This window comes from Sciurus carolinensis, chromosome 13 (assembly GCF_902686445.1).
Source record: "Sciurus carolinensis chromosome 13, mSciCar1.2, whole genome shotgun sequence".
NCBI classification, from domain to species: Eukaryota; Metazoa; Chordata; class Mammalia; order Rodentia; family Sciuridae; genus Sciurus; species Sciurus carolinensis.
Genome location: NC_062225.1, coordinates 4,479,794 through 4,501,369, shown reverse-complemented (window position 1 = coordinate 4,501,369; position 21,576 = coordinate 4,479,794). Strand labels below are relative to the sequence as shown.

At 52.6% G+C, this 21,576-nt stretch overlaps 2 long non-coding RNA genes across 3 annotated transcripts; both read right to left on the bottom strand.

The window, feature by feature from the left end:
- Positions 1-1,186: 1,186 nt before the first annotated feature.
- On the bottom strand, positions 1,187-13,925 carry LOC124962697 (uncharacterized). Of its 2 annotated transcripts, none has more exons than XR_007104558.1 (5): positions 13,513-13,925; positions 12,459-12,573; positions 5,782-6,031; positions 3,594-3,795; positions 1,187-2,383 (listed from the first exon to the last, which is right to left on the bottom strand). It is a non-coding gene; the product is annotated as an uncharacterized LOC124962697 (long non-coding RNA). The 2 variants fall into 2 exon arrangements; XR_007104559.1 differs by having other exon boundaries at positions 5,782-5,924.
- Positions 13,926-17,393: 3,468 nt separating this feature from the next.
- Positions 17,394-20,822, bottom strand: LOC124963719 (uncharacterized). The gene is made up of 3 exons (XR_007104784.1): positions 20,496-20,822; positions 19,975-20,129; positions 17,394-17,572 (listed from the first exon to the last, which is right to left on the bottom strand). It is a non-coding gene; the product is annotated as an uncharacterized LOC124963719 (long non-coding RNA).
- Between the last annotated feature and the right edge of the window lie 754 nt (positions 20,823-21,576).

The following is a 21,576-nucleotide window of genomic DNA, read 5'->3' as shown; positions in this document are numbered from 1 at the left end:
AAGGTGATTTTAATTTGAAAAAGTAATGAAAAGGACAAAATCATTGGGAAAGTGGTATTGGCAACAAAGTCAAAGCAAGGCAAAATCAAAAACGAAACAAAGTAAAATAAAATAAACCCAGCCTGCGCTGGGAACGGCAGGTGGTGCGTCTGGACCCCTGGAGACCTCGTGTTATCTCAAACGGTTGGAAGAGAGTCTTGTGTGGCCTACACAGGCACAGCTCCCAGCGGCTGTGACGCCTGTCTCAGTGTATTTGAGGGACATTGGATCAGAGAGCATCCTGATCTGTCCTCCAAAATAGCACATCCCCTGCCTCTCAATGACAAGAAAACTCGTGTGCTCAAAGCAACTCGGGCCCACACTCGGGTGCTCAGGGAGACTCCCTCAGTTGCTGGTGGGCACCTTTTCTGGGGTCCATGGGAGAGTCTTCTGTTCTGCATGGTATTTAGGCTGCCTGCCTCCTTCCTCCTCCCTCCCTTCCTCTTTCCTTCTTCCCTCCTCCCTCCTCCCTCCCTTCCCTCCTCCCTCCCTTCCTCTTTCCTTCTTCCCTCCTTCCTCCTCCCTCCCTTCCCTCCTCCCTCCCTTCCTCTTTCTTTCCTCCCTCCTCCTCCCTTCCCTCCTCCCTCCCTTCCTCTTTCCTTCCTTCCTCCTCCCTCCCTCTCTCCCTCCCTCCCTCCTTTCATTCTGAGTCAGGTGGCTTCCCTTGCAGTTGGCACGTCTGGACTTTTTACCCACGGCAAGCGGAATGAACTCACCCATCCTCAGGGGTCCTGCTTGCAAGGGAGGACTGGGGTGGGTGGAGGTGGCTTAAAATGTGATAGAGTGGAAAGTTCAGCAAACAGAAAAGGTGAGATTTTCTACGGCAAGAAGCATTTTTCTCTGCATGGAAGGCCACAGGTGGAAGGCACGGGGGTGTGTCCAGGTCTGGAGCTCTGAGCCGACGCATGATGTGTGGTCCGTTTAAAAGCATCACTGGCTGGGCACACCTGCCATCCCAGCAGCTTGGGAGGCTGAGGCGGGAGGATCCCAAGTTCAAAGCCAGCCTCAGCAACTTAGTGAGGCCATAAGCAACTTAGTGAGACCCTGTCTCTAAATAAAAAATAAATTAATTACAGCTGCTCCTCAGAGTAGGATGCCCAGAGAACCAAGCAAGGACTTTGTGAGAGGGACAGAGGGGACATTTGGGGCAATGGGACAACCATCCAAAAAGAAAGAGATTTCAGTCCAAACCGCACATTCTATAGCTAAATAAAGTCTACATAGATCACATATATAAATGTAAAAAAAAATAAAAGCACTGAAAGAAAATAACTTCTTTTCATATCAGAAGGGGGAACGTCTTTATATTCATAAACACCACGAAACCAAGGAGGGAAATATTGACGAAAACGACTGTGTCAGACGTAGGCCGAACCTGCCAAAGCAAACACGGAGCAAGTGCCCGCTGGAGAACAGTCCTCCAGAGTCATCTCTCAGACAGGCTGCCCGTGTCCCCAGCATTTACCAAGGCTTCTAGAAACCAGCGGAAAAGGGGGTGAAGGCCGCGAGCTGGCGGGTCGAGCGGCGGGAACACTGGTGGCACCTGGCCGCTGCGGAGACCACAAGAGCAGCACAGTCAGGGCAGGGCACCTGCCACCACCGGCCGTTCACACTGTCCCCACGAGCTCAGGTACTGGATTCCAGAAGGGGCTTGGGGACAGCCATTCCTCTGCGTCAGTCCGAGCTGCGTGTGAAACAGTCCAACAGGGTCTATCAGGACCACAGGGCGCCTGCCCGGCCTGTCCCTGGGGACCGGGCTCTGGGAGCTCACCCTCGCAGGCTGTCATGAAGGCCTCAGCTGCGTGTGCCCAGCGCCTGCCCGGCCTGGCCCTGGGGCCCGGGCTCTGGGAGCTCACCCTCGCAGGCTGTCATGAAGGCCTCAGCTGCGTGTGCCCAGCGCCTGCCCGGCCTGGCCCTGGGACCCGGGCTCTGGGAGCTCACCCTCGAAGGCTGTCATGAGGGCCTCAGCTGCGTGTGCCCAGGAGGCCTTCAACCCGCAGCCCTCGTGTCGGCCAGAGACCGTGCACAGTCCAACGTCTGCCACTCTGCAAACCGGTCGGTCACACACCCCATGGCCTGGGCACCACCCTTACGGAACAAGACGACATGAACTGCCTGCGTCTGCCAGGAACAGCCCCTGGGATCCCGGGAATCCTAGGATCCTGGTCGGTACCCAGGTGGACGCCATCTGTCTCCTCCCGGCCAGTGACCCTGCTTGGCCAGTGTCTGGGGGCCAGTGTCCATGGGGGAGGTCCTGCCCAGCCTCAGCTGCCCCAGTGTGGTGCTACATCTGTGTTCAGTGGCAGCGTCACCTCATGCCAGGGGCCTCTGGTCTGAAGATATCCTGTGTTTAATAAATACACATTAGTAATGAACCCTGAAACTTCTCCAAATTCACCTGGAAACAGGCAGAGAGCTCGTGTTAAATTTTAAGTAACCAGCTGGGCATGGTGGTGCACACCTGTAATCCAGCAACTCCGGAGGCTAAGGTAGGAGGATCACAAGTTTGAGGCCAGGCTCAGCAACTTAGTGAGTCCTTAAGCAACTTAGTGAGACCCTGCCTCAGGGCCCGGGGTGTAGCTCGATGGTAAAGCACCCCTGGGGGCAATCCCCAGCACAGACACACACACACACACGCACACACACACACACACACACACACACACACAAATTTAAATGACCAAAATGTCACAGCTGCGGCTAGCTTCAGGAGTTCCACCAGGTGCCAAATGACAGCGACCCACGTTTGTGACCCGGGCCCTTTAGCTGCAGGTCCCCTGGTTCTATTCCTCCTCCGTACAGACGTAAACTGAAACCCTGCAATTTGCCCTCCTCGCCCCCTCAATCAATAAATAATCAACGCTGAGGCGAAGGTCCAGCCCACTGTGGCCGCACAGCTCTGCTGGCCACGCGGGCACACGGGGCTTTGCCCTCTGTCGCTGAGTCACCTCGCCAAGCCTCCAGCCTCAGAATCGTGTGGGATCAGTGAGCCCCTGAGGGCGGCCACTGAGCCACCCTGCATGGGCTGGGCTGGGCGCTCCCCCTCCGGATCCACCAACAGGGACCCAGAGTGGAGGACAGACTCCAGTCCGGCTTCTGCTGGCCTCGCTGAGCAGGTTTCTGGCTGCCACTGTGAGGTGGCAGCTGCAGGCTTCATCAGCTGTTCCCTTGTCCCTGGGTGTGGGCACTGGTGGCTGGGCTGGCCCCTCTGCCTGGAGCCCACTCTAGATGCCCAATGCGAGGCAGGAGGCAGGCAGTCTGAGCAGAGGGCTGGCCTGTCCTGCGGAGGCCCGATGGCCATGCGGACAGCAATGGTCACTCCTGCAGACAGCCGCCCTGATTTTTTCAGGGGAGTCATCTAACCTAAGCTGGGGGGCCTGGGATGATGGTGAGCCGTGCACGGGGCCCCCACGTGCACACACATGGCCGTGTGTGCGGGTGGGCCTGAGTGTGGTGCTGTGCGTCCTCTGGAGCTGCCGCCACCTCTCCCGCCCAGCCGGGAGCTGCTCTGGAGCGCCCGCTCCTCCCTCTCCTGGAGGAAGCAGCTGCCTGACCTGCTGGACCTGCTGGACTGAGCACCAGCATCCCGGAGTGGCAGGCGGGGCTGCTGCGGGTGAGGCCGTGGCCTCCTGCTGCCGGGATGCCGGACCTGAGGGCCTTCTTCCTTGGATCAGGAGGAAGGGACCCATCTTCCCTGGCTGGACAGGTAGGGCAGCCTCCGGCATTTGTGGCTAAGCACGGGTGAAGGACGGCTTTCTGGAAAGAAGAAGGGGGAGGGAGGGAGAGAGAGAGAGAGAGGACATGGGCCAGGGTTCAGGGAACTAGAAGTGGCCCTGAGTGACGGAAAGCAAATCCACAGGACACTGCGCAAGTAATCGTCCCTGTCCTGAAGGCTCACGTGCACGGGCAGGTGGCCAACAGCCACACAGGGCGTGAAACGCAATCTGTTTATAGCAAGTTCGCAAATGCTTCTCATTGGGCTGCGCGTGCCTGGCACGGCGGCCCGCGGGAGGCCGACCCGACGGCAGGAGCAGGCCACTGTCTGCAAAGCCCGTCCTCCTGCTGTCCTTCCTTCTCAGGTAAACCTGTGTCCAGCCGGAGTGGCTGGGATCCCGCGAAGCCACTTCTCCCTCCCCGGGTGGAGCCGGTCACTCCTGAAGCAGAGACTCCACGTGACCGCTGCAGGTGGGAGGCTCCCGCAGGCCGCAGTCCCTGCAAACTTCCCTGGGCTCGGTGAGGTCACCCACCGCTGGGCCAGGCAGCAGCCCGTGAGGCGCGGAGGTCCTGCCCGCCTGCGCTTTCCAGAGCTACAGCACTAAAGGCAGCGGCCAGCACTTGCCAGCCTTTTGCCCCGAGCCTGGTGCCGTCCAGGGTCTTTACCAGCACTGCCTCATTTTACCCACCCGGCACCCATCAGGGGTGATGCTGTGAGTCACTTTGCACCCGTGGAAATGGAAGCTAAGAAGGTCCCACCGCGTCCCCGAACTCCCAGCACTCACGGCAGAGTCTGGATTTGAATCCAGGTTCCAGCTCCAGAATCCAGGCCCCTTCTGCTTCCTCCCCCACCACGTGGAGGGCCACAGAGCACCTCTCAGCTGGCACAGGCCCGTCCCACCCCCAATCCTCTCCTGGAACTAGCGGACAGCTTTGTTCTGGAACCCCTGCGGACCTCTGCAAACCCTGACCCCGAGGATATTCTCCCCCTGTTCAGAGCCGAGCAAGTGGCGAACACAGCGCGAACCCAGGAGGATCGCGAGCATCTGCCTCAGCCTCTTGCCAACCCGCACAAACGCCCCCAGACTCTACGTGTTCTGCTGTCACCTGCGAAGCAGAGAGTGCTGAACCCCGTCAACCCCGCGGGGTTGTTGCAGGAACCCGGTGAGATAACACCCAAAGAGCTCCCGGGCCACGCTGGCCCGTGACGAGAGCTGCTGCTTTGGTGACCATGCCCAGTGCCCTCCCCACTTGCCACAAGTCCTGAGCCTTTCTTCATTCTGTCACCTCCTGGCCGGGCTTGTTGGGTTTTGCACTTACCAAAGGACAAGTCCACTGTGTTCAGTTACCTGTTGAATTCCCAGGACTGAAGAGTCTTTATAGATACACATTAAATTTTTTTAAAAAATCCTCCTTGAGCAGGGTGTGGGGTGCATGCCTGTAACCTCAGCTACCTGGGAGGCTGAGGCAGGAGGATCTCAAGTTCAGTGTATCCCGTCTCAAAAAAGAGAAGGAAAAAGAACTGGGGATTTAGCTCAGTGGCAGAGCATTTGCCCGGCATGCATCAGGTCCTGGGTTCAATCCCCAATATCAAAAGAAAAGAAAAAAAATTCTTGTGTCTCTTCAAATTTAACTTCTCCAAGAATCCTTCCCCGACCTCCTCCTGAAAGTTCCCTCCACCCCGATGCCTCCCCTGAGCTCCAGAGTTCAAAGGCCCCCAGTCCCCCGGCCACAGGCCATGCATGCTTCACCCATACACTTGGATTCGTTTGCCCTTCATAACAGGAGCTGCTAACTAACTCTGTGTGTTAGCACAGAGTTAAACTTCTGGTTTGTCTTTCCATTCCTTGCATGTCACCTGCACCAGGTCCCAGCTCCCAAAAATGGTACCCTGGAGCAGACAAGAGAGTCAATAAACAGCAGCTGAAGGAACCAACAGAGGATGAAGGAATGACTCCGTCATTCAAGAGAATCACAAACAGCGTGGCAGAGCTGAAAGTGACATTTTCAGACGTTAGAATCACTTACCACTCAGTTCAGGCGAAGGTTCATTCAGAGCACAAAAGAAAATCTATCCAAAGTCAACCGCTCTCCTTCGTTGTACTCATCATGGCCAAAGCTTGAAATTAGCCCAGGTGCTCATGGACAGGAGGCCACACCGTGGACCAGCTCTGTGCAGGAAGGAAAGGGTCACAAACCAGGTGACCTTGAACATTGTGCTGAGAGCAGGAAGCCGGGCACCAGAGCGCACGCCGTCTACTTGCATTCATTCTATGTTCTAGAACAGGCGAAAACTCATCTCAGATGTTAGAAATAAATAAATGAAAGCAAAACAATCTTTTCCTTCAGGAGGTGACTGGGGACAGGAACTGAGTAGGAAGGAGAATGAGGGAATTTCTGGAGAGGCGGACAATTGCATTTCAATGCATACACAATTTTTATCTTCAAAATGTAATCAAGTACTGACCTGTAGTTAAGGATAAGCATGCTACTGCATTTGGGGTAAATAACTGCAACTTACTTTGAAATGTATCCAGCAAGTAAGATGAGGACTTCCAGTTCCAGAAAGTTAGGGTACACATGCGTGTTCCACTCCTCCTGCTAAACACCACTGAAATGTCTGAATGTTACCAGAGTCTCCAGCCAGCAGTGAGAGAGAGCCCCGTCCTTAGACAGCAGTGGAAGCCGCATGGGGAGCCTGGGCTTCTACCTCCACCTGACAATAATGGGGTGGCCTCCCCCTCCCAACTTCCCACGCCCGAGCAGCATCAGAGGAAGCCAATGAAAATTGAAGATTAAAAGAAGATCCAGGGTCTTTGAACCTAATGCACCGATGTCAGGATTTCAATAGAAAACCACTTACCATGCTAAGAACCAGGAAGATCTAAAACTAAATGCAAAATTTAAAAAAGGAAAACAATAAATTCTAGTGCTGAAATGACAGCAAGTTTGAAATTATGTAACAAACATTTCAAAGCAGCCATCATAAGATGCTTCAAAAAGCAATGACAACTCTCTTGAAACAAATGAAAAGTAGGATAGGAAGCGTGGAAATTCTAGAACTGAAAAATGTAGTAAACCAAGTTTAAAAAAGAAAGCAACCTCATTAGAGATGCTCAGGGGCAGAACAGAGAGGACATAGGGAACGGTCAGGAAATTGGATGGTAGGACAATGGAAAACGTCCACTCTGAACAACAGAGAGAAGATAGGTTGAAAGAAGAAGAGGCAGGGAGAGGAAGGAATCTCAGGGACCTGTGGGGCTAAATCAAAAGCCTACTTCTGTGGCATGGGGTTCTGGAAGGAGAGGGGAAAGGACAGATATGAAAAACACTCAAAGAAATAATGGTTTGAAAATTTCCCAATTTGACAAAAGATATTCATCTATGGATTTAAGAAGTTGAGCAAACCTCAAACATCATAAACTCAAGAATCCACACTGATTCAAAGTCAGCCTTAGCAACTTAGTGAGACCCTGTCTCAAAATAAAAAATAATTACACCTGTAATCCCAGTAGCTGGGGAGGCTGAGGCAGGAGGATGGAGCCTCAGCAACCTAGTGAGGCCCTGAGCAACTTAGCAAGACCCTGTCTCTAAATAAAGTATAAAAAAAAACTGGGGATGTGGCTCAGTGGTTAAGTGCCCCGTGGTTCAATTCACAGTACCAAAAACAAACAAAACAAAAACAAAAACAAAAACAAAAACAAAAAACAAAAAAAAACAACCCTAAGACACATCATAGTCAAACTTCTAACAGCAAATAAAAGACAAAGAAAAAAATCTTTAAAACAGAAAGAAATGATAAGTTATCTTGAAGGATGAAAAGAGCAAAATTTCATTAGAAACCTTAGAGGCCAGAGGACTTTTAGGACTTTGCTAAGAGAAAATGATTGTCAATCTAGAGCCCCACAACCAACTAAGGAAAAGATCCTTCCAGAATGGAAGGGAAAGCAAGGCATTCTGAGAAGAAGGAAAGCAGAGCATAGTTACCAACAGAGTCCTGCATTGGAATGGCTGAAATTCTCTGAACACAAAGGAAGCAATAAAAAGAAATATTGAACTATCCGTGGGAAGAGAGAACACAATTAACAAAAATATTGGCAAATGCAATAGACATTCTGTCTCCTCCTGAGTTTTCCAAACTGTGTTGACAGATGAAGCAAAAATGACAATGTCTACTATGAACCCGAATGGATGCAGAGGAAGTGTTTAAGAAATTAAATCATAAACAGGAAGGGTAACAGGACATAAGAGAGGCAGCTATTCTAACTTCACTCACATTTGTAAAATCATGGCACTAGTCTTAAGAGAGGGAAGTCTTAAGAGAGGTAAAAAGAATTTCACAAAATCCAAAAAAATATTCCTAATACAAAGTCTCACCAACTAAGAATAGGTAGGAATGTCCTCAACCCCATAAAGACATCTATGGACAGTTTAGTGAAAAATTGAATGTTTCCTCCTAATACCAGACACTCATCAATTCTATCCAACACTGCACTGGGAATGCTACCCAGGGCAACCTGACAAGAAATAGAAATAGAAGAGTTCCAGAAAGGAAATAAAGAAGCAAAGCTATCTTTATTTGCACATGATAAAAGAGTCTTATAGAAAATTCTATGGAACCAGAAAGCTACTAAAGCCAAAAGAGTGAAGTTAGCAGAGACACAGAGGGTCTAGGGCAGAGCTTAGGGGTAGAGCACCTGCCTGGTGAGTCCAAGGCTCTGCGTTAGGTCCCGGCACTTCAAAAAACAATTCATTTTTAGATACATCACTGAAGATTAATGTACAGAAATCAATTATGTTTCTATACACTTGCAATGAATGATTAGAAGTTAAAATTTTAAAGGCCATTACGTGTCCAAAACAAAATATTAAGGTGAATGTGCTGTAAGAGGGACCAGATCTGTACACTGGAAATTACAATGTTTGACAAGAGAAAAGAAAAAGAATCTGAATTAGCACAGATGTACTATGTTCATGGATAAGAAGAGAGCATTTTTTTTTTAAGGTGTAAATTTTCACCAAATTGATCTTAAACTTTTTTTTGAGTGCATATTGCATGCACTCAAATGCTCCTTCTCCTGCCTCAGTCTCCTTGTAGCTGGGACTACAGATGTGTGTCACCATGCCTGACCTGATCTTACATTAATTGGAGGTGTAAATTCTCACCAAATTGGTCTACAAATACAATGCAATTCTGATAAAAATCTCAGTAGGCTATGTGTTTGCTTTTTTTTTTTTTTTCTGAGAAATTGACTATTTAATTCTAAAATTCATAAAGACATGGAAAGAACCTAGAATGGTCAAAACAACTTTGCAAAAGAAGAACAAATTTGCAAGACTAACATTGCTCGATTTTGAGACTTCTGCTACCAGCACGGTTTATATCACATAGAAAATCAACAATTCTCCTGGGCCCCTGATGGTACTCCTGAAATCAAGAGGTGGAATCTCACACTCTCTCCGTGAATCTGGCCTGATCATAGTGACTTTCTTTCCTTACAGAACATGGCAGAAAGGGCCTTATAGGATGCCTAGGGTGGGGTTATAAGAAGCTTTGCAGCTGCTGCCTGGGTCTCTTGGGACATTTGCTTTTGCAAAACTCATTCTAGGACAAGCCACAACTAAGAAGTCCAACTTCCCTAAAAATGTCACTCTGGGGGGAAGTCTAAGTGAGACATCTAGAGAGTCTGAAGAGAGAGAGAGCCCAGGCCCAGTCCTCCTCCAGCTGCTGTGGGCAGTTCAGTGGAGGTGCAAAACATGGACATGTAGGGGTCACCTTGGGCCTTCACCCAAGGAAGCTTCCGGATGACCGCTGTTGCAGGCACCATCCAACTATAAATGCATGTGAGACCCTTGGTGAGGCCCACCCAGAGAAGCCCAGCCAACAATGTGAAAAGATGATAGTATGTTATGGTCTCAAGACACACACACACACACACACACACAGTGGAACAACACACAAACATCAGTGGAACATCAGGATCAAGACTCCAAAAATTGACTGACTTTTGACAATGTAGTAAAGCAATATGATAAAAAAGACTTTTCAACAAATATTACATGAACAATTGGATGTACATATGCCAAAAAAAAAGTGAACTGTGATCCATGTCTAGTACCATATAAAAAAACTAATCCAAAATGGATCATCATAGATCAAATATCTGTAACTTCTAGAATAAAATATGAGAAAGTCATTGTGACTTTGGGTTAGGCAAAGATTTCTTATGCCAAAAACTTAACATATGAAAGAAAACATTGTTAAATTAGGTTTCTTCAAAATTAAAAACAGAAGACCTTGCTAAGAAAGTGAAAAGACAAACTACAGGTAGGGAGAAAAAAGTGTGCAAATCATATATCTAATAAGGGATTTGTGTCCACAATATATAAAAAGTTCTCAAAACTCAATAAGAAATCAAACAAACCCAATTTTTAAATGGGCAAATGATTATTTTTTAAATTCTGTGGCTTTTGTATTTTTACTGTGGAAGTGAGTTTTCTTTTCTTCTTTACACTGAATATCCTCAATGGAGAGTGGATACTGCACACAAATATAATGACACACCTATTACTTTCACTGGGAACTAATTCTTGGCATCAGATGTGACTGGATAGGATAGAAGTGCTGTGGGATTGTAAGGTGTAACACCATACCCAGCTGCAGAGGGACACAAGCCCTATTCAGAATCTCAGGGACTTCAGGACGGCGTCACAGGGCTGGATAGAGGGGCTCGTGAGGTGCAGGCTAAGGGTGACTCAGCTGCTGCATGGTGACCTGGACAGACTTTTTTTTTTTTTTTTTTTTTTTTTTTTGGTGCTGGGGATTGAACCCAGAGGTGCTTTACCACTGAGCCACATCCCCAGCCCTTTCTCTTTTTTATTTTGAGACAGGGTCCCCAGCGGCTGGGATTTCAGGTGTGCACCACTGCACCCAGCTGGGTGAAACACCGAAACAGAAACTTCCCAGGGAAGAAAGGTGAATGACAAGTGTGTGAAAGGCAGTGGCCAGTCAGCAGTAGCTGGTAGGGAGACGCACGCTAGAGGAGCAAGAGGTGGCATTGCAGAGGGTGCCAGCAAATGGGTCCCTCCTGCACTGCTAGTGGGTTAGAAATGACAGGCATGGCTGTCAACTTCCAGCTCAGGCTTCCTCTGTGCTTCCGAGACCCAGCTTTCCAGCATCCCACTCCAGCAGTGTGAGATGCACCTCAAGCGACCTGGGCAGGCTCTCGCTTAGGGCAAAGCGACCCTTCTGCTGTTGAGTTGCAGCACCAGACCCTGGAGACCAGGAGGCACCAGACCTCTGTGTGCTCTGGAGCTGCCCAGCCGGCCCTCGGGTTTGCTGTCGGTCCCTTTGCGGGGTCTGAAAAGGCAGCACAATGCCCAACTGAACACTCCACGTGAGCTGCACCAACCATCTCTGCTGGCAGGCAGGGGAAGGGGCCGCGTTGAGGCAGGAAGGATTCTGCCTTAGCCGATAAAGCCAAAGCCCTGTGCCAGGAACCCCGTGGCTTTCTTCTTTGGAAGTAGCCAGTCTATCTTTAGAAGCCCTCCCGCAGGGCTCAGAGGAGAGGAACGCTCTAGGAAGAGGCCCTTCACCCCTAATGCGTGGTTTGCATTTTGAGCAGGGCGGCAACTCCTGTGTCCCTGGAGAAGCCCTGAGCACCCGGGGCCACACGCTCCTCAGGAGAACGGGACACCAGGTCTTCTCTCTATGTTTTAACCGTCGAGTTCCATGCTCTGATGGCCTCCCCAGGCTTCCCGCTGTCTGCGGAGGACAGCAGAGTGGGCTTCAGTCCAGTGGATCCCAACCCTGCCCAGCCCAGCCCAGGTGCGGTGCAGCTTAGCCGTGAACTTGGTTGCAGAGACTGGACCTCAGGGCACATGCTACAGGCTCAGCTTTGCCTTGGAACGGAAAAGGCTGCCTTTTTACTTTCCTAAAACAATTCAGGGAACTGTTGGGGGTGGGGGGTCTCCATCCTGCTGAAATGACCAGCAAAATCTCTCTGGAGCCAAAATCAATCAACGCAGAAAAGACAGGCTGATTTTTTTTTTTTTTTTTTAACCAATAGCTGGTTCGTAAACAGAGCTGTCAGTCTAGAAGCCCCCTGAGCCCAGCCTGTGTCTGCAGAGCTGAATATTTTTAGAGCAGCTCTGAGATTCCAGCTGGCTGACCCAGAGGGCTCCTGTTGGCCCCAGATACGATGCAGCCCGGGCCTGGGCTTCACTGATCAAGGCTGTACACAGAGAAGCTCCAAGACACTCCAAGAAGGACAGAAAGTCAGCTGCCCCCGCGACTTTTTTTTTTTTTTTTTTTAAATCTTCAGAAGATTCAAATGCCATTTTGAGGGAAAAGGATTTATCAAAGATTTATAAATGAAGCAATCATCTAATCAAAATAAACAGTATCAATTTGTTCTCACTGGGTGGCACATTAGTGGCGGAATATTTAGTTTTCTTTTGCAGGATCCATGACTGAAGAATGGATTCAAACGTGCCCCATAAAGTGTGTGGGTTTCTCCCTGTGATGTCCCTGGCTGGCTTGTGTGCTCGCAGCTGGCTGGGGGAGGGGACAGCTGCTCAGCTCCCTGGGGGAGGGAGCGGGCCTGCTTTGGGCTGCCTATGGTTTTGTCCTCTGCTCCATTCAGCACAGGGCCCAGAAGAAGGAAAGAGACCCTATACACAAGCCCCAGGTCCTGAGCTCTCACCTGTCCCGTGGGATGATAATGGGCACCTGTGTCCTGACCAGCCAGAGTCTCCTTGAGATGCGGGAGGCTGCAGACCTCTGTGGCTCCTTCCCCTCCTGGCTCCTCATTTTCTTGTCTGAAAGAAGGTACAACCTCATCAGTCATGTTACAGATATTTTATTTTTTAAAAGTTGGATTAAGCCAGGCACAGTGGCGCATGCCAGTAATCCCAGCGGCCTGGGAGGCTGAGGCAGGAGGATCACAAATTCAAGGCCAGCCTCAGCCACTCAGGGAGGGCTTAAACAACTTAGTAAGACCTTGTCTCTAAATAAAATACAATAAAGGGCTGGAGATGTGGCTCAGGGATAAAGGGCCCCTGGGCTCAGTCCCTGGTACCAAATAATAAAATGAAAGTGGAATAACCATCATAAAATATCAACGTGTGTTATTTCTGGAGTGTGGGTCCACAGGTGTTTGTTATACTCTTCTCTGGGTTTTTCCATCTCTCTCCAACCTCTTGCCCCAATAAAAGAAGAGCAAAGAGTTAAAACGGTCCTGTGACCTACAGTCCTCTTTACTTGGACTGACTAACTTGGTTTTGTACCAGAAAGTGCTGGGGAAGCCCAATTCCTGTAGGAATGAGAGGTGTGACTACTGGCAAGGTTCACCTAGGAATTCACTGGAACCCAGGGCAGGCTTCACCCGCCCCGCGGCTCTGGTCTCAGGTGGCTGTTTGCTCCCCTGGCTCTTCGACTGGCAGGCGTTTCCAGCCCAAGGCAGTGTGCCCAGGATGATGTAATGTCATTTATCAGGTTTAATTCCATCTTTCACCCCCACCATGACCCCAGCCTGACCCACACAGAAGCGTACACCTGCACACAGACAAACCACTGCCCGCCGCAATGAAAAGACGGCTTCGTGTAATAAAATCCCAACCGAGTTCTCGGGCTTGACCAAAACAGTGCTCGAGAGAACCCGCGCTGGCATCTCCACCGCTCCTGACTTCAAAACAGCCCACTAAATTAAGTAACAAGCAACGAAAAGTTGTTTCCCACACCGATTGCCCAGCTCTTACCGCCAGTTCTCAGCCTGAAACAATGTTCATGCTTGAGTTATTAGCTTATGAAAATAGGCACACCCGGGGGGAGATGTGAGCAGATCCCCGGCTGCATTATTAGTCACCGCCACAGCCCAGTGCGTTCCGGCGCACGGCGCACTCTGCCCGCCAGGGCCTCGGGTTTGAGCAACACGCAGCTCGCTAATGGGTTCTGCCTCGTGCACCTTTCTGCAATCGTCACGTCGCCTGGCTCCGGAATGCACCCTGGTTTTCCACGAGCAGTGCGTGCACTAGCCAGGCGCACGCACACACGCGTCTTTCATCTGTGGCTAAAAGGAAAGGTCGGGGAGCTGCCTGTTATGTGGGGGAAGCACCACTGTGTTGCCGGCGATAGTCTTAGGCAATCGAGTGGTGGATGCGAACAGAGTCTGAAAACCTAGCGCAGGAAGTGAAGGGAGCGAGCAGGTGGCAGTCTGGAACCGAGAGGAGACGGGTCGGGCCAGTCGGACCCGCCCCACCTCCTTCTCACTGATTGGGCGCGTGGTGCCCGAATGACATCTTTCTGGGCCAATCTGAAGCACCTCTCTCCCTTGAGGCGTGGTTTCAAGTTTCCTGGGGTGAGCCCCCAGATTCCAGGCAGCAGCCACCTTTGGAAGAGTGACTACTGACTGGAGCTGGGAGTTACCCCCAAACCGGTGGGGGCCAAGTGAGCCAAGAAACTGAATTTTTTTTTTTTTTTTTTTTTTTTTGCTTCTGCAAATTCCAGAATTGGTTAAAGAAATCAAGGCCTGTGAATATTTTACCTTTGGAAAAAAAATACAACCAAATTGGCGCACCAGAAAATAATTAGGCAAAAGAAATAGAGAAGAGATATGAAAAGCTTGGTGCGAGTCCAGGTTTCCACAAGCCAGTGTGAATCACCAGGACCCTCTGCTGAACCGATCAGGGAGCAGGAGGCTCCTCTGCAATCTGCACAGCTGAAGAGACCCTCAGAACTTTCCCCCAGATTAGGATGACGCGACCCTCCGTCAGACGCCTGCCTGACCACGGGGGCAGCAGGGACAACCAAATGTGTTTTTTGAGTTCTCAACGAAATCGAAGCAATCAGTCGTTCGTTCTTTGCTTCTCTTAAGACAAATGTGGCTCTCTGGGCCCCAGGAAACCAGTCTCGCCTCCCAGGCTAGCTGCTGGCCTTCCTGCTCAGCTGAGCCCAAGGCCTTTCAAGGGGTCCCTCCTGTCAGGTGGCCTAAATGCCTTCCCTGTCAAACACCTCTCCACCGGGGTCCCAGAGAGGGGTCCCAGAGAGGGGCCCCAGCATCCTCAGGTCCCAGCATCCTCAGGTCCAGGCGTCCTTGGGGTCCCCATGTCCTCGGGGTCCCTCCGTGCCTCTTATTGCTTCTGGAGCCCAGTGCACATTGCTGCCAGACCCCGGTCAACAGGACATACGACCCGATGCCGTGCAGTGCCAGACACTAGGAAGCAAGGGTGTTCTTTTCCCCGGTCCTATGTCTGCAGGAGGCTACCAGGCTGGACGGAAACTGGAAAGACAGAGCCCCCCAAAGACCTGGAGTCTTCAGAGGTGACGAGGTCCAGTTGAAGCAAAGTGGCTCCTGGGGCCTTGCTGCCAGGCATGGCAGAACAGGACTGGAGGCAGCATTGCTGGTCCAGCTGACCTTGACCCCCCTCTGCCGTGGTAGCCCGCCCCAGCCCTCCCTTCTGCTCCTCCCAGTGCCAGGGCACGGCCCACAGGATGGAATGGACGCCAGTGCACCAGAGGAAGCCCGAGCCCTGGGGTCTACCCAGGGGCCACTGAAGGTGACACAGGGGCCTCTCCCATCCTGTTCCAGCCACAGGGCAAATTTAGCCGCAGGACAGAGCTCTGCGCTCCAGAGTTCCAGTTCCCAGTGAGCACAGATAGCAGCAGGTGTGCCCAGGAACTAGAGGCCGCCGGCCCATCAAGTGAGAAGCAGGAGGAGGGAGGTGGGTTGAGGGCCGTTCTCGGGAACAGAAACTCAGACCTGAGCCAACATCGCCCGCCTGCCTCACTCAAGTTCCGAGCTCTACCGGCAAGAGGCCGGGAGTACCAGGGGCTCGCACCTCCAGCGCCCACCTGGCAGGGGCGTCCTGGAGAGTCCCCTCCCCTCGCTTTTCTTTTGAGTCGTCTTGACCATTCTGAGTGCACAGTTCAGCAGAGTGACTGCATCCACCTCGCTGCAGCCAGAGCTCTTCGTCCTGCCTCAGGCGCCAGCTGTCCACCGCCTCCCCACCCGCGCACTCAGCTTCGTGGATGGACGCGCTCTGAGGCTGCGCGTGCACAGCCTCCCGCACCAGATCCCTGTTTGAAAACCAACAGCCCATGCTGTGGCTGAGAACCTCGAGGCGTGTAAGATCCACTTCAACCCTGGTTCTATTTTCTTGTCCTTTCCCCGCTCAGAGGTCGGGGGCAGAAAGCAAAGACTGTTCGTGGGAAAATACATGGAAAGGGATCGGTGCCGTGGAACCTGGTGCGCATCTGTTCTTTACAGGCTTGGGCTGAGATGGCTGCACGTGTACCTAGCCTGTGTGTGGAACCAGTTCTATATGAGGCCATCCAGCTTGGAGGGTGACCACGGATTTAGTAGTGGGGGGAAAGCGCCTCCCACACGTGGTCTCCACACAGCTCAGCTCAGAAGATTCTACTGCAGACGAGGAGGGGGTTGGATCTACTGTGAGTGAGAAGGCCTGAGGTATCTGAGAGGAGCGACACTCAGCGCAGCCCCGGCTCTCCGCGGCTGCCTGGCCTCTGCCTGGCCCAGCCTTGGTTATCAGAGGGCTGCCTTCCGGGGTCCCTGGTTTCTGTGAAGCTCCGTCTTCACTCCCCCGGGGGCTGTTCTGGAGGAAGGCAATGTGCTGTCTTCCCTGAGGACTTCAGAGGTTCTGAAGGACACCCGTGTCCCACGGGCTGGGGACCTCTTATGCAGGCGCCGTACTCTTCCAGGAACCCTTCTGCCTAGTGCTTGCTTGCCCCTAGTGAAGGCCCACTGCCATTCCCATTACAGAGCTGGGCAGACTGAGGCCCTGGTCCTGGGACGGTCTGCCTGGGGCCACGCTGACAGGGAGCTGCTTTAGAGGAAAAAAGATGTTTAAAATATCCCCAGGACTCGAACTCGGAGGGCTCAGCCGGAGTGGAGGGAATAGGGTACTGTGAGCAGCTAATAATGGCTTTAGCAAATTGGTTCTTGAGGTAAATACAGGCACCGTGGACCCAGGTCCTCTGGGTTTTGTAGAGAGATGAAAATCACTAGATCTTTCTCACCATGGCTCAAGTATTGGACCTAAGCTTTCTGCACAGTCCTGCTGTGGTGGTGATCCCCGCCCTGCGTCATTTGGTGGCCCCACAGGTGCTTTGGCTTTGCCCCTCCAGGTGGGGTCCTAGGGTCTGACCATCATGTTCTTGCCTCCCGGCGCAGGAGGCCTCTGTCCCAGGCCCCCTTCCAAACCTCCCTGGACTCCACGCCTTGACTGGGCAATGAGCATTCATCTGTAAACATGTACCCTGTCATTTACCTCCAACAAGTGACATCAGTCTATAAAACGCACCACAGGACACAGGAATGGAAGTCACACGGCTTCAGAAACAATCAGCCAAAATTGACATCCAAGAACGCACCCCCAGGGACTGGCTGTGATTAGTAAGGGTTTCATTCCTGACGGACCCCACGCTGTGAAAATTCACCCATTTTTGTTCATCGAATATGTTTTTTTTTTTTTTTTTTTTTTTTTAATAAGCAGCCTATTGAAAACACTCGTGAATGGCAGTTTCATTACATTTGGATTTTTAGAACAAAGAGAATATTGCTCACACTCCGTGACCTGGTCCATGATACTGAATTTTAATTAAAAAATGTTAACGTGTCAGATCGATGACAGGGAAGGGTGCAGCTCCGTGATTTTTAAAGGCACCGGGAGGGAGATGTGCCTGGCAGATGGTCGCGACGATCCGCGATCCGCTCGGTGTTGCTTTCCATTTGTCTTCCTCGGCTTTTCATTTGAAACTTTCTGCTTTGAACAAATGGGGCCAAATCTGAGCTGTCCAGATCTGCAGAGGGGGAGGGGGGTGTGAGGGAGGGGAGCCCTGCTTTCCCTCTGGGCACCTCAGATGCCACCCTGGCAGAGGAACAATGGTCATCTTAAAGTCCCCCCACTCCCACCCCTGAAACGGCTGCTACCCCGGCTGTCCTAGAGGAGCCTCAAAAAGGTGTTTTCGTGGGCAAGAAACTTGATGTGTAGCCGGGTGCAGAGGCACACGTCTGTGATCCCAGTGACTCCAGAGGCTGAGGCAGGAGGATGGCAAATCGGAGGCCAGCCTTGGCAAATGTCTCAAAATAAAACACGTAAGGGCTGGGGGTGTGGCTCAGTGGTAAAGAACCCCTGGGTTCAATCCCTAGTACAAAAAAAAAAAAAAGAAAGAAAGAAAGAAAGAGAGAAAGAAAGAAAGAAAGAAAGAAAGAAAAGAAAAGAAAAGAAAGAAAAAAGCAAAGAAAAAGGAGAAGAAGACCACCTTAGAGGGGCTGATTCAGTAAGTGTGGGCAGGCGCTGGATGTTAGCCCCGCCAGAGTCCGTTAATAACAGGAGCAATCTCCCCGAGAGGCTGCAGTCTCAGAATTGGAAAGTCCAAGGGCTGAGAGTTCATCAGTGCTTTGGTCCCAAGACAGAAAGGCCTTCTAAACCAGGCAGAGCTACCGCACCATCCACACTTTCTCTGGGGAGGCCTCTAGGACATGCTTGTCCCAAAGTCCCATGAAAGAGCGGCCACTTTGTCCCAGTGCAGAGCCTGAGCTCTGGCCCTCGGCTCATGGTGGAGACCCACATTCACTGGCTGCCGCAGAAGAAGGAAGTAGCAGGCCTGTGTCTTGGGAGGCCCTGATGGCCAGCTTCACCCTGGGGGCAGGGAGGGGACTGCTCGGTGCTGGCTGAGGTCTGCCGCCCCTCCTGGAGGATTTAGTTCTTGGGGATGGTCTGAGCCCCGCAGGCTGCAGAGTTAACCAGCGGCCAGAACAGGTCTCCACCTCCCCAGGAGGAGACCAGAATGCACCTGGAGACCTGGCCCCGAACCAGAGGTCCGCAGCAGTAAACCCAAGCCCCCGAGGCTGGACCCGGCCAGCACCGCTGGGGCAGCCACAGCTGTGAGATGGCGGAGGTGCTGCTGAGCACAGAGGAGGTGACTTCTAAGAGCCACAGGAAGCAGGAAGTGGGAAAGGTCAGTGCGGGTTTCCCAAAGATCATGCTGGCTGCTCTCCAGTGAGAGTCTGGGCTGGGGCGGGGGGTGTCACATGGCAGGTCACGTGGCAGACACAGGATGGGGACAAAGGAGTTGGGCCCTAATGCATTTCACAGGTAGAACCGGGAAACCCGTGAGGAGCTGGGCCAGGCGGATCAGCAGAGGAGACAGCTGGGCCCCTGATTTCCTCACTGGGGAAAACGCCCAAGAATTCCCACCAGCCAGGCCTGGCCAGGAAGCGAGGGTCTGCAGGCACTGGCTCCTCAGCCCCCCAGCACAGGGGAGGGCCTCGACTGCCCGCTCTGCCTCGGATCCCCAGGGAAGTGGGATGGGCCTGGGCGGGCTGCGTGGCGGTGGGTTCCCGCCGCTGCTTCTGGGAAGCTACCGTGCGGAGCCGAGCAGGAGTTATGCAATGGGCGCCGGGATCCTGAAGCCCTGCTCAAGTTACCAGAAGAGAGTGAGCAGGGTGCCGACGTGGGCCGGGCAGCGCCATGGCCACCGCCAACCTGAAGGACCTGTGCGTCTGTGGGCAGGCACCTCCCGCACCAGTGAGCTGGACGGAGCCGCAGCCCCTCCACCGGGACCTGGGTCCACTCCCTGAGGCACCTGCCCCCACGCACATGCCTGGAGATGGGTTCCTAGGGGGTCCTGTGTGCCCTTCTGAGCTGGGCCCCCCACGGCCCAGCTCCACCCTCCCGCAGGAGGCTCCCCTGGCTGGGGGAGGGGGAGGTTTGAGCTGGGGGAGGACGATGACAGGGCCGTGGCCGCACCCCACTTGGCCAAGGGCACATGACTCCTTTTCTCTGAGCCAGCAAATTTTCCATTCTAAATATAGCCCAGAATGACCCAGGAGGCCTTCCCCTCACAAGGAGACCCAAGGTTCTGTGTTTTTCAGCAATTCTGTGATTTCTGACAGAAATGAACACTGAATGTTCTCCACTCCCATCCCCTGGTCCCCGAGACTCAGGGTCCAGAACACCCACATCTACCCTTCTTTCACAGAAGCGCCAGCCCCAGGGTAGAGGGAACTCTGTTTAGCAACCACTTTGTTATAGGTGCAAAATTCTTGGTCAGCCTATAACAGCCAAGGGAAGCAGGGCTTCTGCTGACCCATAAAGGATCATCTGTCACCCTGGGGCCGGCAGTGGGTGACTTGTCTACAGCCCAGGGCTGGTTCACTTCTGCCAAGGCAGGACCCAGCCTCAGCCTGAGGGGCTTACCATGGAGAGCAGGTCCCTGTCTCTCCTGTGAACCTTCCCAAGACATCAGCTTTTGTAGTTTTGCGGGACACAAATGAGGCTTTTGAAGAGAGGGGTCTGCCCTGGGCCTCTGGCTCCTGGTGACCTGGGTTCTGAGGTCCTTCCCGGCTTGTTTGCTAGGGAGGGGATATTTTTGCAAATCTGAGTGGGGCCCCACTAATTGCTACACAAACATTTCTGAGGAAGTTCGTGTTTCCAGAAGCAGAAGGCTGTTAACTCTAGAAGCCACAGTGCTCCACAGACAGGACACCGGGCCTTTTTTGTGAAGAGGTATTTGGGAGACACAAAGCATGCTGGGTATCTCTAAAGGGTTAATGGTTGAAGACAGGGGGACAGTCTCGCTAAGTGATGCTAGCAAACAGTGAGCAAAGCAGGCAAGAGAAAAAAAGAAAGACAGAAAAAACCCTCCTGGACACCCTCCCGCCCCATCTCCTCCTGGCCGCCCCTCCCCCGCCCTCCTGCATGACACTATGTATACAGACCGCAGATCGGAGCACAGTTAAATTTGGCACGCAGAGACTATAGCGAAGAAAGAAAACAGATCGAGTTACACGGAGTCCTGTTCAGATGTGGAGCTGGGCGGTGCACACACTGTGCTGGCCCAGGACAAGGCTGCGTGTCAGGTGGAAAGCACAGCAGTCATCTGCTGGCCGGCCCGGGCAGCAGATTAACTCCCCGCTCTGCAGGTGGAGACAGATAAAATAAACCAGCAGTGGGTGTCACCGGCCGGGCCGCAGGAAGGCTTGCTTTCAGAGCTTGATCCCCCTCCAGAAAGGAAACACGCAAGGACTTTGCTCTGGACAGTAATCTGTTTTCTTAGGGTGCGTAGAGAGACCTGGTGGCCAGGATAAATAAGGCAAGCGGTGGTAGGGGTTCTGGCAGGCCGAACGGCAAGGGAAGTTTGAAAAGACCACTTCCTACACTCTGATCCCAACCAAGGGTGAGCTGTCAATCTTGCTGGATGAGGTGTTCTGGAAAACGCCGGTGGAGAGAGGGCAGGCTGCAGAGAAACCCGAGCCACAGGTGCATCCCGGGGTCCTTCCTTCTCCCTCCGGCTGCCTCATCTGGCCAGAACCCAGCCTGAAAGGCTGCTTCCTTCCAAGTTCACCAGGCGGGGAGAACTGGCAGGCTGGGGCTCCTGGAACGCAGCCTGGTGGGTTTCAGCTTCTGCCCAGCGGCCAGCAGGCTGCCAGGGAGCTTGACTGAGCCACTGCTGCCTGCAGAGCCAGCCACGGGAAGGCCAGGCACGTTCTGGTCATTAGACGCCAGCCTACCGGCAGGCGGAATGATCCACAGCAAGACCGCCGGCTGTCGCTTGCCGGCACAGAGCGTCCATGGTCGTGACGATGGCCCGTGTGCCCCGGGGTGCGGATCTTTCAAAGCCATTGCATCTCGTGTCCTGTTTGAGCTTCACCTGACCGCAGATGGGCAGGACAGGGGAGCATCGTCCCAGCAAGGGAGGCCCAGGGGAGGTTGAGGCCCAGCAAGGTCGCCTTGCCTGAGTGGGACAGAGGGCTCAGAGGCCGATATTGTCCAGCACACCTCAGGCAGTGGCCCGCATGC